Source organism: Herpailurus yagouaroundi, unplaced genomic scaffold, assembly GCF_014898765.1.
Source record: "Herpailurus yagouaroundi ecotype Mexico unplaced genomic scaffold, PumYag 163, whole genome shotgun sequence".
In the NCBI taxonomy this organism is placed as follows: domain Eukaryota; kingdom Metazoa; phylum Chordata; class Mammalia; order Carnivora; family Felidae; genus Herpailurus; species Herpailurus yagouaroundi.
Genome location: NW_024412404.1, coordinates 33,809,418 through 33,820,061, shown reverse-complemented (window position 1 = coordinate 33,820,061; position 10,644 = coordinate 33,809,418).

Below are 10,644 nucleotides of genomic sequence, written 5' to 3'. Positions count from 1 at the left end.
TAAACACTCAGAAGGTGGGAGAAGGGAAGGGAAGTGGAAAATGGGGTTTGGAATCAAAGTTTGTTGCCTTACAAAGAGAGTATGGCTGTTTCTTTTCTTTTTTTTTTTTTTTATCTTTACTCCAGTCTGGATTATGATCACTTACCCCTGCTCCAAACTTCAGAGAACAAATCACACATTCACCTAGCCATTAGAGACTATCCAGGAAGCCACCACCACCCACACTGAGCAAGTCCATGAAGAAAGGCAGGGCCCTCAGTGCCGTTAACTCCAGGTCTCCTCTTTGTAGCCCATAGAATCACCCTAATCCATGACCACATTACTCCTGAGTATCACATGAGCCCAGAGGGTTACACAGGAGCCAGAAAGAATATTCTCAGGGGGAGAGGCTGAGGCCACTTCACCATCGTTTGCCTTTCCCTGAGACCAACCAGGGCCTGGTGGTGACCATCTCAGATCCCCCCATGTATAACTCAGGATGCTTTCCTCATCTAGGGGACAAGAGGGAGGGCCATCCTGGTCTGTAGCCGGTGACAAGACGCCTCACTCAGCCTCACTCATGCTATCAACCTCAGGCACAGGAGTCCTGCCTCTTTCCGAGACCTATAATGGGCCAGGTACCTTTTGCTGGAAGCCAGCGGTATAGCCATCCAAAAAAATCCTTACCCTCAAAGACCTTGTATTTGGTGAGGAAGAGAGTCTGTTAACAAGATAAGTAAGTAAATACTATATAACTTATTAAATGGTGTTAAAGTGCTCTGAAAAAACAAAACATAACAATGCTGGTAAAGAGGAGAGGGAAGGCTCAGTCAGGGGAGGCCCAGGGAGGAAGGAAGCAATTTTAAATAGCGTAGGCGGGAAGGCCTCCCTGAGAAGGTGACATGTGAGCCAAGTTAGGGCTTAAAGGTGAAAAGGGAGTGAGTCAGCTGGATATTTGAGTAGCTGCAAGTGCAAAAGCCTGAGGCAATAGTGTGCAGAACAGCAAGGGGGCCAGATGCAGATGGAACCACAGGGGAAGAAACAGGAGATGGGACCAGGGGGCACAGAAGGCCTCCTCAGACATTGTCACACCTTTCTTCCGCTTTTGTTCAGAGTGAAATGGGGGCCCTTACAGGGTTCTAAGGAGAAGAGTGCCAAGATCCTACTTGCATTTTAAGGACGCCTTATGGCCCCTGTGTAGAAAACAAACTGTGGGGGTGTGCAGGGGTGGGGCAGCCTCCCTGGGCCAGGAACAACAGGTCAGGCCCAAGGGGCCTCAGATCACAAGACAGTGGAGCCACCTGAAACAGATCTTGAGCAAATGAATTGAAAGTCGGGGTCTAAGGCCAGCTGACAGTCTGTGAAAAGCATAAGGCAGGAAGGGGACAAGGGGACATGGTTCCCAGGACCTCAGGAAGCTGGATTGTAGCTAATGGATCAGCCAAGTAGAAAGAAGAAGTGGGTGGGATTAGCAATCTAGCTGGCCCGCAAGCCAGTAAAGCCTCCTTCAGGAGCCTTCAGGCAGATGGTATTTGCCCTCTTCCCAAGCAGTGTTTTGTTTTGTCCTTGTCCACTCACCAAATACCCACGGAGCTCCTACTGTGTAGCAGGTGCCTTGAACACAAAGCAGTAAACAAGACAATCAAGAGCTCCCTGCTTAGTGGGAAAGATAGTCAACTGATCATATAAATAAGAAATAAAATAAGTACGGGTCGTAGCAAGTGCTGTGAAAGATACAGTGTTAAGATAAAATAGCAGGGAAGGTCTCCTAAAGAGGTGATAGTTCAGGTGAACCTGGGCAAAGACCCAACCACCCAGTCGGGGAAGAAGAGTATTCCAGGCAGAGAAAAAACAGCATGTGCAAAGGCCCTGGGCAGGGGCAATCCACAGCATTTCTAGGAACCAGAGAGAAAACTCTACGGGTTAAAAAATGACACAGCAGCCTTGGTACTTCCTGCTTAGACAGTACGGGGCTGTGGGGGGCCATGAGGAGAAACAGGTTGCAGCTGCCAGGGTGCTGGGGGTGGATGTGGGTCCTGAGCTCCGGCCATGCTCACTCGGACAGAGACCCCAGAAAATAACTGTCAGCACCAGTGGTTCCCGGACTGACTCTGAACGAAGAGCATAGGGCACCAGTAACCATTGCTAAATGGTTCAAACATTTTAATAAGCTTGTACCTGAAAATGTGATCTGGAGTATAGGAGCTTGCTAACTGTTCTTTACCCCGTGAGAGTCACATTGCTGCTCAAAAACAGAGACAGGAGAGAATATAGACACTGTATTCTTTCCAGGTAGAACTCCAAAATAAAAGAACTCTATATCTATATTTTTAGCTCAATTTTGGGATGAAAATAGAAAAGGGAAAAATAAAATCCACAGGAATGCCAGGTGAACGCTGCCTTTGCCACACAGGGTTGTCAAATCACATAATCTTCCAGTTCTATTGCAGAGAGCGTAAAACGTGTAGAATTAGATAGATGACATCCCACTAAGAGAAAGATGCTACTTCCTTTTCTCAACACAATAGAGAAAAGTGATAGAACTCTTCTAGACGATACAAACAGGCAAACAGCATTACTGACAAGAAGAATCAAAGCACTTTCCCCCTGGGCCTCAGTTTCCCCACCTAGAAAACAACTCAAGTGCTTCTTCTAGCTCCGTGGCTGTGGCTCCTAAAGACCAGAAGTTGGGGCGCCTGGGTGGCGCAGTCGGTTAAGCGTCCGACTTCAGCCAGGTCAGGATCTCCCGGTCCGTGAGTTCGAGCCCCGCGTCGGGCTCTGGGCTGATGGCTCAGAGCCTGGAGCCTGTTTCCGATTCTGTGTCTCCCTCTCTCTCTGCCCCTCCCCCGTTCATGCTCTGTCTCTCTCTGTCCCAAAAATAAATCAACGTTGAAAAAAAAAAATTTTTTTTTAAATAATAAAAAAAATAAAAAAAAAAAGACCAGAAGTTGGGAGGCAGATTTGAATTTCCCACCTGTTTGGACCACATGTTTGTATCCCCCTCCCCCCCCCCAATTCATATGTTAAAACTCTGCCCTCAGTGTGACTATATTGGGAGACAGGGTCTGTGAGGACGTGATAAAGGTTAAATGAGATCATAAGGCCCTAATCCTATAGGGTTGGCATCCTCATAAGTAGAGGAAGAGACATCAAAGTTCTATCTCTCTGCCATGTGAGGACACAATACGAAGGTGGCCACGTGCAAGCTCTCCCAGGAACTCAATCAGCTGGCACCTTGATCTTGGACTTCCCAGCCTCCAAATCTAGTGAGAAAATACAATTCTGTTGTTTAAGCCACCAGTCTGTGGTATTTTGCTATGCCAGCCAGAGTGGACTAAGGCATCACCTCTTCCTCAAAATTGGGGGGTGGGGGGGCTTTCTACAGAGATAGTTGCCTGGCATCACATCCTGAAAGCCCCCAGAACACATGTAGTCTTGTCTCAAGGAGAGCAGCCACCAGAGGCATGAGCAGGAAAGGTTCTTTGGGAAGCTCCAAAACCTGCCTGGCCCTCAGTCCTTAGCCACTGCACTGCCAGGACCTGAGAGCTGAAAAAACTTCTGTCCGTCCCTCTGGGAATCCATCCAGCCTTCTCCGTGCATTCCTGCTGCCTTCTCAGTGGGGAGAGAAAGCCCTACCTGGCAAACGGGCAGCCTTGGATGCGGGAAGCACAGCCCAGGCCTGAGTGGCCTAGGAGACCTGGCCGCTCCTGACTCCTGACGTGTTCCCCCAGCTTTCCTGCTGGGACGTGTGGAAAGTGCCAGACAGGCCCCCATGGAGTGCTGGGGACTGGATGGCCCCTCCTCCAACCAGGCTGCAAACACCCCCATTTACATAGAGGCTCCCCACTCCTCTCTTCCTTCATCTCCGTTGACCCTTTGCCTCCCCTGAGGCTCACAAAATGCCATTTCATTTCATTGTGTTTTCACTCAGTCAGGAAGACCACTCTGTTCATTAATAGGAGGACAGAGATAACAAAGCAGATCTTCAACCTTTGTTTGTTTTAAGAATGAAAGCAATTTCCTCAAAATCCAATTTTTAATGTCTTTTTTTTTTTTTTTTTTTCTTCAATGTCTCAGCTTCCCTCTATAGTTCTCTCTCTCTCTTAGGCCTACATCAAGTCTTGTGCCCTTCGGAGTTACCTCCTGGAGAGCTGTTAAAAAAAGAAAACCACAAAAGCCTTGCTCTCCCCCTGCCCCCCTTGGCCTCTAGGCTCCACGGCTTCTCTCCCTCCTTCCTCTCTGGCTGGTCCATCTCTGGTTCATCCCCCTCCTCCCAATTCTTAGTGCCCCACCCAGCTGACATCATTCTCTCCCTCCGGACACGGACACGTCTCCACAAGCCAAGCTCTCCCGGAAGCAGATCTGGTGCAGCCTGCGGACCCCTCCACCCGGTGTCCCGTGGGTCTCCACTCCACAAACCAACCACCCCTTCCCCAAACCAGTGCCTGCTCTCAGTCCCCATCCCTCTCAGGGACCTCACTTGTGCCCAGTCCCCATGGCTCTCAAGCTGGGGCTCCCTCCTGCTCATCTTTCCCTGACCTAGAGCATCCCTGAGCCCCAGCACATCCACCTCCCCGATGTCTCTGACTTCTGCCCCCTTCTTGACACACCCAATCGTGCCCTCACTTCCTCTCATATGAACTCTTCCAATAACCTCCCAACTAATTACCAGCTGGGGAACTTAGGACAAATCCCTCCACCTCCTTGAGCTTCCATTTTCCTTTCCTCAAATTTGGTGTAATGACACTCACTGTAGAGGGCTGTGGCGAGAACCAACTGTGGTCACAGGTATAAACATAAGTCACTTAGCACCGCGCTCAGCATGTGCCAAACAAATGTTAATCTATTTCTCCTTCCCCCACTTCTTCAGCCCTGCTCTCCAGCATGTGGTTTACCCTCTAGAGACAAATCTGATTTCTAGAGTGATAGTTTGCCAAACACACCCAGCAATTTTCTGCTTCCAATCATCCAGCTGCAAAAGTATTGAGTGTCTTTTTTTTTTTTTTCCGTCTGAAACCAAGTTGATATTGTATAAAATTATCTGGTTATTTTGATTTATCTCAAATATTCAGATCAGGAGGATACCTGAATTTTTAAAAATAATTATGCTTTTTTAAAGCTTGTCTCAGGAAGTTTTTATAAAACCAAGGAGAAAGAACTCATTCCCATTAGGCATTACCCTTCCTTCCCACTCTGCTTTTGGAAGGATTTGCAATTCAAATTGAGGATAAACTGTATTTTCACTTAGAAAAACACATTCCCTCTAGCAATGAAATTCTCTTTTGAAGAAATGCCCCCAAAAAGAGCCATATCTTTATATGTGCAACAATTTAGCAAGAAAATGCTATTGATCTTTCCTCGTTCTTATTCTTTCCCATCATCTCTGTAAAGATGGACATTTAGAACTGCACACACACACACACACACACACACACACATCTCCTGTGTCTTTCCAGATTTCTTCCAACAAATCCCCACAAATGACAGACCTCAGATTTAATTTAAAATTATTTTAGCTGACATCAGCTGAGGCCCAGATCCTCAGTGTCAAGACGGAACAGAAAACTGCATAAAACCCATAACTTGAGCTGAATTATCCTGACAATTGCCCAAATTTCTATACCCACTGAGAGAACTACTTTCAGACCGACATAGAAGAAAAAGCACATTGGTGTATTAGGTGATGGCTCTTGCAGTGTCCAGTGTGGGAATCAGGGGACCGACCTTCTGGCCCGGACCCCTGACTGTACCTCTTCCAGCTGAGGGACCATGGACGTGCTGATATCTCTGAGTTTCAGTTTTCTTATCTGGGGTTGTTGTGAAGATTACAGTAATTAACTCGTGTAACGCAGTAAGGACAAGGCCTGGCACATGCTAAGTGCACGGTGACAACAGGAGTTGTTATTATTCCAGATAAAATCAGTGCGGTTCCAAGTAGTACAAACCTGGAGGCAGCAGAATGTAATGACCAGAGACTTTTGCTTAGATATCCTGGGCTCAAACCCTGACTCCAGTACTCACTAGCTGTGTGACTCTGGGCAAGTTACACAGCCATCCAGTGCTTCAGCGACACCATCTGTAGAAAAAACAACAACAACAACAACAAAGTCATTTAAATTGTACCTGGAATCATGGAAATGTTGTGAAAATGAAGTGAGACAATATGAAACACCTAGCACAGATGGTAAACGCCCGGTGAATTTTGTCTGTCATGTTTCCTTGCGTTCTACAAAAATAAAGTTAATTAACTGCTTCCGCAACGGCGCGGAGGCTTCCAAAGTGGTAGATTTTCCACTTTGGTGGGTTAGTAGCCAAATTGCCTCACAGTACGCCTCCGGTTCAAGCGGCATCCCCTCAGGTGAGCGGATGGCAAGGCCCCTCAGCCGGAAGGAGGTCAGACGTTCCCTCGCGTGGCACGTGGGCACGTGACCTGCGCTCACCCAATCAGACGCTCACAACCGGCAAATCGGACATTGTTAAAGCAGAGAGGGAGGGTGGCTGGAGGTGGGAAGGCTGGCGTCTCGGGTTTTTCTCTCTCCTAAGGTTCATGATTGCAAAATCAACACACGCTCTTTACAACCAGGAGAAGTAGCCCTAGATACATTCAGAAAGTGTGATTAATCTCTTTGCAAAACATCCTCAATTCTCCTCGCCAGTTTGCTAAGTCCCTCTGCAGCTTGTTCTCCCTAAGGTCATAGCCATTGCTCAAGGTCAGCGGAAGTCTATTGTACTCACTCTGTTATGGCTCCGGACTTTTCCATAATATAAATGCACCACTATTTTTTTTAAAAACACTCCTCTTTGGCCAGGAACCTTTTGGATATCCATTGCAGTTTTCAATGTACATCCTCATTGACCAAGCAACTCCCATTTCAGTAATCAATCCTACAGAAATAAAGCACTAGTTTTCACGTAAGGCTGCACATACAATGTGCACGTAAGGCTACTTACGGCACATTGCTTGCAATATCAGAACCTGGAAATAACCTAAATGCCCAGCAATCTCCCCCAATCTGTGTTGTTTATGGCATTTGGTTTGAGGGGAGAAAACTCACTGTGAAAGGTGTTAATGGGGCGGGGGGGGGGGGGGAGTGTTTAATGAAAACCACTACTCAAACCCAGGTGAGAATTGGGAATTTTAGATTCCTTCCAACAATGAAATTTGAGACACTTTTCATTCTCGGGGGTTAGGGGAGGCAGGAAGGAAAAATGAGATAGGTGTGTCAAGGTGGGAGCACCACAGCACAAGTGGGTCATTGTTAGGTCTATTTTACCGACGTGGACAGCAAATCTGAATCCTTAGACAACCCAAGTTCAGATTTTGCTTCCATCCAGAGAGTCTCAAACCACTTAATGCATGAAACTCACCTGGGACTCTTGGTAAACTGCGGGGTGATTCAGCAGGACTGAGGTGAGGTCTGAGTTGGCGCACCTTTAGCAAGCAACGGGGTGATACAGATGCTGCTGGTCCGTGGACCACACCTTGACTGTAAGGATCTAATCGATTCACATCCGCTATCTGAACTGAATTTCCCTCATTTGTCAAATAATGTCGTTGATTAGGATGGTCATCCATGTGAGTTTTCCCAGGACTATCTCTGTTTTTGCACTGAAAGTCCTGAGTCCCAGGCAAACCAGGACAGTTGGATTAGGTCAGAGTCAGGCACCTCAGAAGCCTGAGAAGTCCTAAAAATGAATGAAGTAGGCTGGTTGGGGACTTTGGCAAACAGAAGAACTTAAATATCCACTCTCTCAAGCTCTACCCAAGATTTTCCAACTTGCAACCTTGGCCCAGATGATCCCTTAGAAATTCTGAGAAACTCTGTAATAGATCTTTTCTGATGGCAGCTATAAGTGTCCATAGGTAATGATGAAAATATTAGATGAAATGAAATATTACAATGAAAATTTTAGAAATCAATGACTGTCCAGAAACAAGATGAAAATAGTTTAAAGAGAGGGCAGAAAAGGAGGCTCCCCCATCGATTCGAACACTTAGTATGGTAGCCAGCCCACAACGATTCTCAACTCCCAGTTTTCACATCCTTATGTGGGTCTCTTCTATCCTGAATAGGGCTGACCTGTCTAGTCCATAGGATATTGTGATGACAACTATACTTCAATAATAATTTTTTTAAAATAGGACACTGTGGAAATGATGGGGCTTGACTTCCTAGGCCAGGTCATTGAGGCTTCTGTCTTACTGCTTTTTTAGATCACTTGCTCTAGGGGAAGCCAGCCACCATGTTGCAGGGATACCCAAGCAGTCCTGTGGAGAGACTCATATAGCAAAGTACTGAGGCCTCCTGCCAACAGCCGAATGAGGGAGACATTTTGGAGGTGGAACCTCCAGCTTTAACCAAACCTTCAGAGGATATAGACCCATCCAACATCTTAACTGCAACCTTAGGAGAGATTCTGAGATGGAACCACTCACCTAAGCCACTTTCTATCAAACTCCAAAAATTCCCGAAGACCCAAAACCCAAGAAGTTGCAAACTGGCAGCCAGTAGGGCTGTAAACAAGTTGTATCTTGCCTGCATAAGTTTCTTTTAATGTGAATTAGTTACCAAATCTAAAAACCAGGATATTCCCATGTACAACTGGATTTCCAGCACCTCCTGAAAAATTAGAAGGACTTTTATTCCGACAGATCAAGGACAGGCCAGAGCTGAGCAGGACCTGCCCCTCCAGAGGGGACTGGCCTGCCCTGTATCAGCACACACGGGGGGGGCGCACCCCCCACCCCTCCCGCTGTCTCTCTCCCTGCCTAATGCCACTTGTTAACATTACATGCTGGCCCTCCTAAGACTCCTCCTTTACTTAGAGATCAGAACCCTTTTCACTGGTGATTCTCAAAGTGTGGTCCAGGGACCAATAGCACCTGGGAAGTTGCTAGAAATGCAAATTTCTAGCAATCCAGAAATCCAGAAATTCTGGGGTGGAGCCCAGTAATCCGTATTCCAACAAGCCCTCCAGGGGATTCTGACACATAAGAAAGAACCACTGTTTCTCACAAATGAGGTTTCTTGCTTGGGGGCACTGTATTAGTTTTCTAGGGCTTCCATTAAGAAGCTTAGAACAGCAGAAATTTATTCTCATAGTTTAGCGGCTAGAAGTCTAAAATCAAAGTGTCAGCTCCCTCTGGAACCCAGAGGGGAATTCTTCATTGACTCTTCCTGGCCTCGGGTGGATTGAGATACGTCACTTCAATCCTCTGTCTCTACATGGTGTTCTCCATGTGTGTCTTCACATCATCTTCCCTCTGAGTGTGACTGTCTCTGTGTCCAAATTTCCCCTTCTAATAAGGATTCCAGCCGTGTTGGATTAGGGCCTACCCTAAGACCTCAACTGAAGTTGATTATCTCTGTAAAGACCTTATGTCCAAATAAAGTCATATTCTGATGTCCTAAGTGAGGGTTAGGACTTCAACATATTTGGGCAGAAAGGTGGGGGAATACAATTTACCCATAACAGAAACCATTTTCTGCTGGTCAGCAAAAAAAAAAAAAAAAAAAAAAAAAAAAAGACAAAATCCTGATAATCTGGCTCTACCAGTGTGCACACTGAGCCCCTGGGCGCACCAGAAATGCCAGAAGTCTGTACCTTCAGCCAGGCTTCATGTCCGATCCTTGGGGGCCACTCAACTCCAAGTTCTCAAGGCACCTGTGAGAGCCCGAGCACTTTCAGAGACACAGCAGGAGCAAGAACCTGGAAGCAATTTGGTCTCAAATAATCGGCTCACCTGCCCTTTTTCCCTGGCACATGTATAAACAAAGAATACGATTTTTTAAATTGAGGGCTAATCATAATGTATCGAACACTGAACTGCCAGTCCTAATTCTGTGTTGTGACTTTAAATTTCTTTGAGCCTCAGATTTCTCAGGTGTACACCGAGGGGTTTGGATGACCTGTCTGTAATCTCCCTTCCAGCTCCAGAAGTCTGTGACTAATTGACATTAAAGGAACTTTCCATTTCAGAATACCTAATCCCCTCCTCTATCATTGCATAAGCCACTGTTACGTTGATTGTATGACTGTATGTAATGAATCAATTCATGTGTTTTGTCAAATATCTATTATAAGCAAAGCCCCCTGTCTTCTTTTCACAATGCATTTGAGCTAAGTGAACCCATTAGTGACTTCAGATAAAAATCTGGAAGCATCTATGGTCAAAAATGAGTGAGTAGCTTTCCAACTCCTCCGGCCCCCGACGGACAATGGAGGGGACTGGCAGTCGTGAGAACTGCAGTGTGGGTCAGCTTCTGTGCTGCAGGGGTCCGGTTATGAGGACTGCAACATGATAACCCTCGCCCAGAAAACCCACCACGTAATCCAGGGCTAAGTTTCCACCCTGTCCCAGGTTTCTAACTCAAGTTGACTCTACTTCAAAAGAAGGAGAGCTTGTTTGGCCTAATACCCATGAAGTGCCGATTTCAGGAACACAACATGCTGTTAAACCACAGCCGTGTAAGCTTGCGGCCACTGAGATTTTCCAAGGATGAGTTTCACTTTTCAAAGAAAAACATGGCACCGCAAAGCCGGAGAGACATGAAGTGACGGGTGTTGGTTGGCCCCAAGAAGCCTTCTCTCCCAAAGAACACCTACTATGCGTGGGTGTGTTCTGGGTGGAGGCCAAGGGAGGCACAGGAGGGCGGGCTCACT